At 35.8% G+C, this 12,303-nt stretch overlaps 1 pseudogene; it reads right to left on the bottom strand.

Moving 5' to 3' along the window:
• Window positions 1-1,795: 1,795 nt before the first annotated feature.
• LOC102016551 overlaps window positions 1,796-12,303 on the bottom strand; it is a 33,073-nt pseudogene continuing 22,565 nt past the window's right edge.

A 12,303-nucleotide genomic window follows, 5' to 3' on the forward strand; every position in this document is an offset into this window, starting at 1 on the left:
GGGGGAGGGGGAGAGAAGACTGAATTCACTTCTCAGTATCTTGAAAAAATATACATATGCATATATGTATTTATATGTATTTTATTTTTGTTTGCATCTGCTTATAGTAAGAATGACCATTTTAAATTCATAGTCTAATAGATGATATATATTCCTTCCTGAATTGCCTGTTTAGATACATTTTATATTTGTCTCTTTTGTGAGCAAGATTTGAAAATGTATTTATATTAACTCTTACACTTTACATGTTGCAAGGCTGTAAATGTTATTCCCTGTCGGTTTTTTTTTTTATTTGTATATATGTTTCAATTTTTTCAATAGTCAAATGTAAAATAAAATTTTGAGGGACAGAAATCATGGTTTGATATTGTTTTATAATAAGACTTTCATCACCAGCTTATTCCCTAAATCACAGTATTGGGAAGTTGTGTGTATTATATCTAGGAGGAGAAATTAAAACTTGCTTTGTTTCCTTTCCAGTGAATCTTTTTCCAGTATCAAATTCCAATCACTTGGAAGAAAAAATATCTTACAGGTCCACTTTTGGATTTTATAAGGGTTATCTTTATTACAATAACACTCTAAATCCTAGATTATAGGAAGATTTGCAACTACATTTAATTTAAAAATTAATAGTGTCATTAATTTTATATTTGTCTTCAGTTCATCTGGTGTGTGTTTGGGTACATGGAAAAATATGATTCTTACTTAATTTATGCAAATTATTGACTAATTTTTCCAGTTTCATTAGTTTAAAAGTTACCATTTCAGCATATCTTTGGAATGTTCATACATAAGCTGATCTATTCTGTTCCAGTAGAAATACAGTTTTTATCACTGTGGATTTGTATAGTGTTTTATTGTATAAGAAGTTTTATAATACCTTTTTTCCAACCCTTGTCCTTTAATATTTTATTGGCTTTCCATTGTACTTTTTGCAAAAAATGTTGAAATTTTTAACAGAAAAATCTATTAAATCTATTTCAGAGAGATTTAACCCCCAATGTTTAAATATATAAAGGTATATATTCAAAATTAATACATGATTCAACATAAATATATAAATTCAACATTAATATATATGTTAATTTGATTGAGATCATTATGTTTATGTTTTTTTGCCATCTGGAAATGCTATATATACAAATTAAAATTTTGCTTTGTATCAATAAAAGGAGATGCATAGAATGACACAGTTTTTCTCTATTTAGATAATGTAAAGGTAAAAATGGTTATATGCTCTTAGATATTTAATGTCTTAAATTTTGAATTGTCTATGTGTTGTTTCTTTTACATGTTGTATAAGAGAGCAGCTAGTAACAACCAAGCCTACTCGTTGCCCCACTGTTTTTTTCAACTGTCTATATTAGTATGTTGCCCTGGCGTATTGCCTCATTCTCTTTGGGTTTCAAGATAATCATATCATCTGTAGATAAGTGATACTCTTCTTTCCTTTTTCAATATAGATTACCTTCTTACTTAACATTCACTTACAAGATAATTCTAAACAACTTTATGAAAATTACTTCATCTTACTTCTGCTGATTTATTTACTTTAACACATTTTTACTATGCAAGAATCTTTTTAAAAAATTAGGACTGCAGTTCATCCGTTTTAAGTTGTAATTAACATGATTAACTGATAATTACCATGAACTTTACACTAAGCATTTTGCATGAATAGTTCCACTGAATCTCTACAACTCCATATCAGGTACGATTACAATCCCAGTTATATGCATTCAGATAGTATACATTTTTTTCAGATCATCTTTTTATTGAAATGTTTTGTTTCTTAGCTAGCTGGGCACTCCACAACACCGCTGATGATGTCATCCATAACGTCATGGGGATACCGGCTGTCCACATTGCAGCCCACAGACTGAGCGGTCCCCAGGATTTCTTTAATGGTTCTGCAAGTTCTCTGGCTAAAGACTGGTGCCGCATCTGTCGGGCAATGTTGACTATCTCATCAAAAGTGATATTTCCACTGTGTTGAATGTTTTTCTGCTTCTTTCTGCCTCTTGGCGGCTCCCTGAGGGCTTTGATGATCAGGGCAGAGGCAGAAGGCACCGCCTCGATCTGGGCCTGTCTGTTCTGAATGGTCAGTGTCACCATAATCCTCCAACTCTTCCGGTCACCAGTTGCCTTGGTGATGTCATCATGCATATTCTTTGGAGACAGACCCAAGGGACCGATTTGGGGGCCAGGGCAGATGTGGCGCCGACTTCACCACCGGTGCACCTTGGGTACACGACTTTAATCTCATTGGGCTCGAACTTGGGGAGCACGGTGGAGGCGGCTGTGTCCGATGAACCCGGACTCGGGATGACCGAAGAAAGTTGCACCTTGGCCTCCTCCTAGCCCAAAGCAGAAAGGAGATAGTATGTTTTAGAGAGTTAAATCAAGTACTATATTAAAAAGTGGTTACTGAGAAAAATAACCCTTCTCTTAATATTGCATATTCTTTCTTTTGGGAGCATTTATAAACTTTCTTTTGGGTGCATTTGATATTATTATTTTTTTCTCTCTCTTTTTGAGACAGGATTTCACTGCACAGTTCCAGGCTGGCCTTGAACTCGCTTTGTAACCCAGGCTGGCATTGAACTCACAGCAATCCTCCTGCCTCAGTTCCCAAGTGCTGTGGTTATAGGAGTGCACCACCATACCTGGCTTCCTTTGACATTGTAATGAATTATATTTAAAAAAATTATGTTAATTTTCTTTAAATTCTTGCTATTGGCCTTACTAATTGCTATCTATGTAGTGCTGGATTGAAGTTGGTAGCACTTATTTATGATCTATGAAATTATATACCTATGTGCCAGCCCTGTATTTGTTTTCACTTTGCCTGATTTTAGCAAGAGCTAAAGTACAGACTAGCTGTGATCTCTATTTCCCCACCTCCATCTTCTCTGCCCTCATTCCAATCTGCTATTTCTTCCACATCATTCAGATTAAGCTATACTTGTTCATATTATTAGCCACCTCCACATTTCCTGCCAAATTTAGTGGTTGATTCCATTCTTCCTCATTAACATTCAAGTACCTTTCAGGCAGTAAATGAATTCTGCTATCTTGATATTCTGTCTTCATTTGGAATTAAAAACAAAATTCTTTCAGGTTTTCTTTATCCCTCACAGGCTGTCTCTTTCCAAATGTCTGTTCTGGATCATATTGTTCCTCAAATCCTTATTTCCGTCTGGTATACTTTCCTCCCTAAAGAATTTTCCTTAACATTTTTTGTGGACAAGATACTTTGACACAGAATTCTCTAAGGTTTTCTCTGAAAGGACTGTGCATTTTATCATCATTTTTGAAGTATATTTCTGCTAGGTATAAAATTCTAGATTGCCTTTTTTATTACTGTAAAAATATTACTCCACTGTTTTCTGAATTACATAATTTTCTGCTACTTTAGTTGTCTTTGTTCCTCTGTAATTATTTCCCCCTTTTGACTGTTTTGTTCATTTTGCATTTATCTTTACTATGTGTTTATTTGATGCTTATCATATGTGAACTTCTCTGAGTTCCTTGGAATTATATTTTGATAACTTTCCTTATTTTGTGAACATTTTAAACCATCATTTCTGCAAGTATTTCTTCTACTCAATCTTTGTTTTCTTTTAGAATTTCAGTTAGATATATATTGAATAATCAAATATTACCCAAGAGCTCTTGGATGGTCTTTTTTGTTTCATGAGTTTATTCTTTTTGGATTTCAGCCGAATTGTTTAAAAAATCATTTATACTGACTTATTTCTAGGTCATTTGTTCTTTTACTGCTTGTGGTAAATCTATTGATGAATCCATGAAAAAAAACTTCATCTCTGGTTCTATATGTGCATGTTTTTATATCACTTCCATTTGTTTTTTGTTCATTTTTCTGCTGAAATTTCTCAAATATTTATCCATATTTTCCGTTAAAGCCTCTGGTAGATTATTCACAGTTATCTTATGTCCTGACACTGGTAATCCCAGCATTTGATTCATGTTTGAGTCTAGTTATAGTGTCTATTTTATCTCTTGATGATGAGTTGTTTTTCCTCCATCCATTTTAGATCTTCTAATTTTTTACTGAATACAGTCAATGATGCAGTAGAGATTGAAGTAAGCTGTACCTGTGGCTGCAAATGGTCATGCCTCTTTTCAGGCAGGACATTGGTGTGAAGAATTAACTTATTCTACTCAGGAGTTGAGCACTCTTTACATTTTGTCGTTGTTATCATTAACTACAAAATATCAAAGTGCTTTGTTGTTATCTCATGGTTAAAGTAGGGGCTGGGATACTGTATAGTTTTATAGCTATTTTTACTTCACACTTTTTCAGCTTTCAAAGATTCCTGCATGTCTGAGCCATAGAGATGACTATTCCCAGGCTCCTTCTTTGTACCATAAGAAAATCAGGCTTAGTTGTTATTCAGTATAAGATTAATGGCAGGGGATCTTTTGCTGTCCTAGTCCAGTCTCAAATCCAACTTCATGCTTTATGAATGCAACTCTGAAATTTAGGAATTTTCTAATGCATTTCCCTATCCTCTCCATGAAAAACTTTATTTTTATCATTGTCAGATTGGGGAAGAGAAAGAATTCATTGTCCTTATTTTATTAGTAAAAGGCCTCTGCCTAGCAAGGGTGTAGTATCTTAAGACAGGAATAATGTCCTGCCATTATTCCATGGATGGAGGCTTTTTCTTACATCTTTCTCCAAGCAGCAGTGCTTTCTCCAAGACACTAATGTATCCTGTGGTTTGAAATGTTTTCTATTTCATCTTAAGAAGGAGATAGATTTTTTTCATCTATCCATCCCCTAGAACCACTAGTTCTTTGCCTGTGGCCTCAGTAAAAATGGGTTAGAACCATGGGTTAGGTTCTGATGGAAGTATTATATTAATAATTTAAAGATATCTCCTTATATTGGTTCTGCTTTGGCTTATTTTTTTTCAGAGTGCCAATAATGATAACATTAGTTCAGAGCCAAATTTAAAGTTTCATACAATCAAATGACCAAAAATATAAACCAAACAAAACTGTTTTAAGTGATCTAGAACCTATTTATTTTGCAAATTCCACAACACTGCACAAACTGGAGTTATAAAGACCCTAACTGTGTATCATGTAGACACCCAAGGCCTCACCAATTTTCTGTCTTGGCCTTGCCTTCTTTCCCAAATGGATGATGGCTTTGTGCTATTGTCTCTGGAAAATCTCATGCAGTGATGGATATCCCACCCCATACACACATGCAAACCTGTTAAAGTGCCACCCAAAGCTTATTATTTGTGGTAGCCTTCTGTGGCAGTGAATCTGTACTGTCAATTTAAGTGACTTGAGAGAAACCTGTGAGATTATTAAACTACATTTTTGGGTATGTCTGGGTGGGTCTTCTCACACTGTATCTGGCTGATGGCCCCTTTCTCTCATGTTCTTTCTCTTGTTCTCCATCATTGCCTCCATGAAGAAAGCAGCTTTTCTCCACCATACATTCCTACCATGACATTCTTGCCTTTGACCACTTGACCATGGACTGAAACCTCTAAAGCCATAAGCCAAATAAGCCATTTCCTCCTTTAAGTTATGTATGTCAGGTATTTTTTCACTAGCAATGGGAGAGCTGACCAAAATATTTGTGATCATGTTTTTCTTTATCATCTCTGGAATTCTTGAAATCACTACAATTGGCAATGAGGACAAAGTGATTTTGGGTGATGACCAAGGCATTCTTCTGGGCATCTACTCTATCAGTAAAACAATCAATTAATCCTGGATAGGTTTAACTAGTTGGAACTCAGAATTTGGAATGCCTCCATTTTAGTCTAGTATGATACTGCTATGTTGTATTGTGCCAACTAGTTTTCACAGTCTCCAGTTATGCCTCATTAGCCTAGACAATCTCGTAATATAGTATCATGGTTAGAATTGACTTCTGGGGACAGAGGCACTGAGATGCCCAGTGAAAGCGATCAGTGTGTCTGCCTGTGTCCTCAGCTAGGGAAGTGTTAGATGTTAGTTCTAAACAGAAAAAGAAAAAGATTATACATCTCTGGAACAAAGAGGAACCACCCGTGACTACATAACACGTCAGTGTGAGGAGCTCTGTGCAGCTGGATAGGTGACATGGAGCACTCTGAGACAAGTGTCTGTCTCTGTTCCCGAGCTTTGGCAGGTAAGTGAATCATGAATGCAGAGGTGTCAGCCTGAGATCAGTTTCCTAAACCCATTTGGAAGGGTATCCACTGCAAATGGCTAGCATGCCTAATACTCAGTTCTACTGTTAAGATGCTGTCATTATAGCCTGTTCTTGGAAGGATATCAAGACTCCAACCGTTGGGTTGAGCTAGCCAAAATGTTACTTAAAATGAATAAATTCAAAGCAATTTATAGCCTTGTCTCTTCCAAGACTCAGGAAACAGCTGTCCTACTGAACAGATGCTCCAAACCACAAGTCATGTGCCAGGCCGCGTTTGTGGCAGCTTCTTACCCGAAGGGCCCTCAAAGTAGAGGCACAGAGCCCTGGGGATATTGATACATGCAGAGCAACTTGAGGAGGAGGACTGATACTCTCTAGATGAAAAGGCAGCACAGAGTCACCAGAATAGTGGTTGAGATAATTTACTCTTGCTTGCCAGTATCAATTCACAAAATAATGAAGACAGAAAAGAAAAAAGAGAAGTGCCAAGCAGGGAAGGATATCAATCAGACTAAGAAAACAGCACCTTTGGCATTCAGAGACCCAGTCTCTTTCTTTAAGGAGCTAGCCTGGAGAACAACTGAGAAAAGAGCAGCCTGGGTGTATAGAGTGTGTCTGGCGGTGCATGAGCCCCACCTAATAGCGGCTGAATTTAAACAATTGGCTGCCAGATGCAAAAGTGGTGCTCCTACCAATGGAGCCTGCAAAATCACTGCAGAGGAGCTTTGGGCATGGGTCCACATATACCTTGCTGATGTGGATTTTTATGGCTTGGAAAGCTGTTTATCCTACATTAGGCCTCATAACAGCCTGGGCAGAGTGTCAATGGAAAATTGTAGCTGAAGCCAAAGATCTTCTCCTTCACTTGGGGATGTTGGAGTGGGCTTATCAGGCAACAGCAGATGGTGTGTAGTGTGATGACTTGGAAAACCTGGAAGAAGTAGAAAAGAGTCTTGAGTCCATCCAGTTGTTTCTCAAAGAGTGGGAGGGGGCACTCGTGAAAAGTAAAGCTCTCTTTACTGGCAATGATGGCTAATCCTAAAACGACTCAAGGAGCAATAAATGCCCTGGATTTAAAAGACGCTCAGACAGCCATGTCCCAGGAATTATCCACAAACGATAAAGAAATGGCTCAAGGACTGGAACTTGTGGCAGAATCTTCTTTTTGTTTTTTTTTTTATTTTTATTTTTTTTTTTTGGTTTTTCTCCTTTTTAATTTTTTTTTGGTTTTTCTCCGGTACCGGGAACCGAACTCACGACCTTGCACTTGCCAGGCAGGGGCTTTGCCACTGAGCTAAATCCCCAGCCCCTGAATCTTATTTTTGGATCAGTTAAAAATCTGTCTCCCTGAAGAGGATACTAACTCACCAAGTCCTCTTTCTCCTGAGAGTTGTCTTACCACCCCCCCCAGTAGATGTTACCTCCCCTCTGCACTACCTCTGGGAGGTCTCAAGCTCTGAAAGAATTCCCCTCCATAGCCAAGCCTGCTGAAATGCTCTCTACATAAAACTTATATGAGCTACTACCATGTTGGGATCTCATCTTCTTTCTTGATTATCTCCCCAATCCCCAAACTCACCGAAAAAGTAAAAGGTCTGGGAAAATAGACACAACCTTCACCTCTGCCTCTTTCTCACCCATCTATCATCTCCTAGGACCCTAAATTGATAAAGATCACCATGGTGCACTATGAAAATAGTTTATGGGAAGATTTGAAAGTTCCAAGTTTTTATCCATCTTAAAATGGTAATAAGAGACAAAATGAAGTTGCTTTTAACTACTTTCTGTGAATTGGGCTTAAGTTCAATGGCTAGATTATGATCAACATACACTCTGGGTTTCACCACTCTTTTCCTGTGTTGCTTGCCTGGATGTACCTACCACAGCCTTTTCATGGGATGGCCTCGGTATTCTCCTTAACAGTCTCACTGCATCTCAGATGCCCCCTTGCCTCATGTCTATTTTCCACATGCCAGGGTAACATTACTGAAGAAGTCATTTCACATTGCTGCTAAATCTCTTCAAAGGTTTATTGTCACGTTTTATAAAAGTTTTAAAGCCTTTATCATTTTTTCTCGTGCTTTGTCTTCCATCATTTTTCTCCTTTGTCCTTACTTCTGGTATGACATTACTTCTTGCATTTCTCAGTGTATCAGTCATATTCGTGTGTTAATTCCTTTATAATGGCTGTTCTCTTTCCTAAGGATTTCTGTGTTCTTCCCCAGAACTCAGTGTATAATAACTCTCCTCCTGCCAAGTATTCAGCCTGCTCCACTTGTTTTCATACCACTTTGCACAGACAGAGTGTCTTTATTTCTTTCTTATCTCACCCAGGAGTATAAACATGGGTAGATCTTGATTTTATCTACTGTGCCTAAGAAGCCTGGCATAGGGCAGGAGCTCTGAGGATATTGTTGAACTTCATGGGTCAGGACTCGCAATCAATATGTAGCAAAGACAAATGCTACTTTCAGAGAAGAAACTTTATGATATGAGGATCTACCATTTTATTAACAGATTTTCCACTATTATTATAAGTTTATATAATTAAAACCAAATAGTCAAATTTTATGTGTTTGGCATGGAGTTCAACAATGATAATTTCCCAGTATCATAATGTACTTGATCATTTCTGTTGCTCTCCTGAACATTTTTGGAGCTAAATAAATGCTTAGCTTCAACACAAACTGGTGAATGACCACATCCATTTTATACCTCTTCCCCTGTCAGAATGTCTAACTGGTGTTAGTGCAACCATTTAATTATTAAATTTTGCTCCCTCTCCCTCTTGATTTAACCCCTGAACTTGATTTGTGTTTGTGTTTGAAGCAATCTAAAACTTATATAGTAATGTTAGAAGATGTTTCTGAACATTTATATATTTCAGGCTTAAAATCCCTGCCCTCATACACAGTTTATGTCTGAGAGTTTCTGCATTCACTTTCTGTTTCACATCATTACTGGAGGGGAAAATGCCCTTAAACTATAGATCCAGGAATGCAGAAATGAAAGCAGTGTAATTGGTTTTCAGGATAACAAAATTGTCTTTGATTTATTATCTGCATCTTGGCTTTCATTTAATGAATATTAATTTTAGATTTAACTTGAGCTGAATAAAAGGAGGATCTTTGCAACCAAGACAGAATGCAAAAATTCATGAAGTTTCAAGGCACTTCTCTTCAGTCACTTCTTCAGCCCTGTCCATAAAACTCACTGTCATCTCCCTAAGAACCTATTGTTCTTATCCTGCTAGGTGGTTATGGTTATCTGCAGCAAGATTGTTAACCCTTTATTTTACCCAAGATGCCTTCTTCACCTGTGATTATAATTTCATTTTATTTGAGTATCTTATATAAATAAATGATAAGGCAGTACCCAGCTCTCCCATATGCCATATAGTTTGAGTTAATCTGAAAAAATTTGTAAGGCTGTCGGTGTATTACTGCTAAGGCACTAGTTATGTTTCTGTGATATCATTACTTTTTGTGTTTTTTTTTTTTTTTTTATTTTCAGTGCTGGAGCCAGAACCCAGATTTGCTGTCTCACTGAACTATATTCCCAGCTCTTTTTATTTTTGAGACAAGGTCTTGCTAAGTTTCCCAGGCTGGTTTAGAACTTGGAATCCTCCTGTCCTAGCCTTCCTCATTGCTGGGATTACAGGCATGCACTGCAGAGCTGGTTACTTGTTTTCTGAATACATAACTCATGGCAAGTAGCAAAGGAAAGTATGCTTGTGATGTTTTTAATTATTTGAAGCTTACGCCACTTTTGTGTCATTGTCAATGTCAACTGCATGACAGTGGTTTAAAATCTTTTCTGTTCTATAAATAAAATTTTTCAATCAAATTCATTATGTTGATGGTTAAGTGGGATCCAAAAATCACTCAACAGCAAGCAAACTAGAGGCATAATAGAAATCATCACGGTGGAGCTGTCAAACTTTTAAAGGTTGAAAATTATTGGGTAGCTATATCAATCCTCTTAATGGCTTGTTTAGTTAATTTTTTCTTTTCTAGAATCAGAACTGTCAGAAAAATCTTACTAAAACACTCTGACAATACTCATTGTTAAATTTGGTAATTGAAAAATATTGGGGTATCTTTATTTTCAAATTTTTCCCTCTTCAAATATTTGAAGAGTAATGCTTTATTGCTTTAAATCAAATTGATTGCTTTGAATCAGTTACTTATTTAAATCAAAATAGTTCACTAAATTAAGTAAAAATGAAAAAAGTATTTTAATTGATATGTTAAAAGTGGAAACACATAAAACCACCAGTTAAAACCACAAAAGATAGGAAAAAAAATCAAAGACAAAATAGAAAAAAGGGAAACAAATTGAAACTAATAGCAAAATATAGATAAATATTAACCCCATTTTGTTGATAATCACTATGAATGTCAGGGTCTAAATGTACCAATTCAAAGACAGAGATTGTTGGAGTGGAAATAAAAACTTAGCAAGATTGAAAATAAAATGATAGAGTATACCATGTGAATTAAAAGAAAATGCAAATACCTATAGAATATTTAGATAGAACAGATTTCAAAAAAAGTGAGGTTATTTAGGATAAAGAGGTGCATTGCACAATTACAAAGTAGACACTTTTCTAATATGTATCAAATCTAAATGTATATATGCCTACCAACAAAACATTGAAATACACCAAGCAAGAGCTGACATAACTGATAGGAAAAACAGATGAATCCACTGACATACTTAGGCATTTCAACATTCCCGTATGACAAATAGATAGATCTAGCAGGCAGAAAATCAGTAAGGATATAGTTGAGCTCAACAATACCATCAATCAACTGGATATAATTGACATGTATAAACTACATCAGCCAGCAATGATAGCAGAATACACATTGTCCTCAAGGTGACACGGAACATTTACCAAAATAGACCATGTTCTCATCCATAAAACACATCGTAACAAAGTTAAAACAATAGAAATCATAAAATGTAGGCACAGATCACAATAATTCAACTAGAAATGAGTAACAAAATATATAGCTGGGAAAATTCCAAAATCCTTGGAGGTTAAACACCCCAGTGAATAACACATGGATTATTCCATGTGTTAAGAAGAAATCTCAAGAGAACCTTAAAAATATTTTGAGCTAAATGAAAATACAACTTATGAAAATTTGTAGGATTTAGTAAAAGCAATTCTTATAAGGAAATTTATAGAGAAGAATACCTAAAATCAATAATCTAAGCTTTCATTTTAGAAAAGTAGAAAAAGAAGAACAAATTAAGTCCAAAGAAAACAGAAATAAAGGCATGAGAAAATCTGAGAGCAGAAATCTGTGACAGTGAAAACAGGAAATCGATAGAGAAAATGAATGAAACCAAATTCTACCTTTCTAAAAATGTCAGTGAGACTATTCTCTGGCCAGTAAACTAAAACAAAGAGAGGACCCTAATTAATAATGGGAGAGATGGGGGCTGGGAATTTAGCTCAGAGGCACAGCGCCTGCCTGGCAAGCATGGGGTCATGAGTTCAATTCCCAGTACTGGAAAACAAACAAACAAACAAACAAAAATAATGGGAGAGATGAAACAGGTGACATCACTACATATCTCATGATATTAAAAAAAAACACTGTAAACAACTCTATGCCTGAAAGTTTGATAACCACACAAAATAAGCCAAGTTTTTGAAAAATAATATTCCAAAACTCACACCAGAAAAAAATAGACAATCTTATATCTATTTTAAAAATTAAGTTAATAATTAATAACCTTTGAAAATTTAAAACACGAGGCCCATGTGGTTTCCACCAGTAAAATCTACTAAACATCTGAGGTAGAAACTATACTAATCCTCTTCAATTTTTTCTAGAAGACAGAACAGAGAGAATATTCCTATCTTATTCTATGAGATCACAATTACCTTAATACCAAAATAAATAATACCAAGGAAAACAGAACAAGCACAAATAAACAATCTTATGCCACACCTCAAGTTCCTAGAAAAAGAAGAGCAAGTCAAACTCAAAGTCCAAAGAAGGCAGGAAATTATAAACCTCAGAGCAGAAATTAATGCAATGCAGACTAAAAAGACAATACAAAGAATTAATGAATCAAAGAGTTGGTTCTTTGAA

Source organism: Chinchilla lanigera, unplaced genomic scaffold (assembly GCF_000276665.1).
Source record: "Chinchilla lanigera isolate Chin_1 unplaced genomic scaffold, ChiLan1.0 scaffold00002, whole genome shotgun sequence".
In the NCBI taxonomy this organism is placed as follows: domain Eukaryota; kingdom Metazoa; phylum Chordata; class Mammalia; order Rodentia; family Chinchillidae; genus Chinchilla; species Chinchilla lanigera.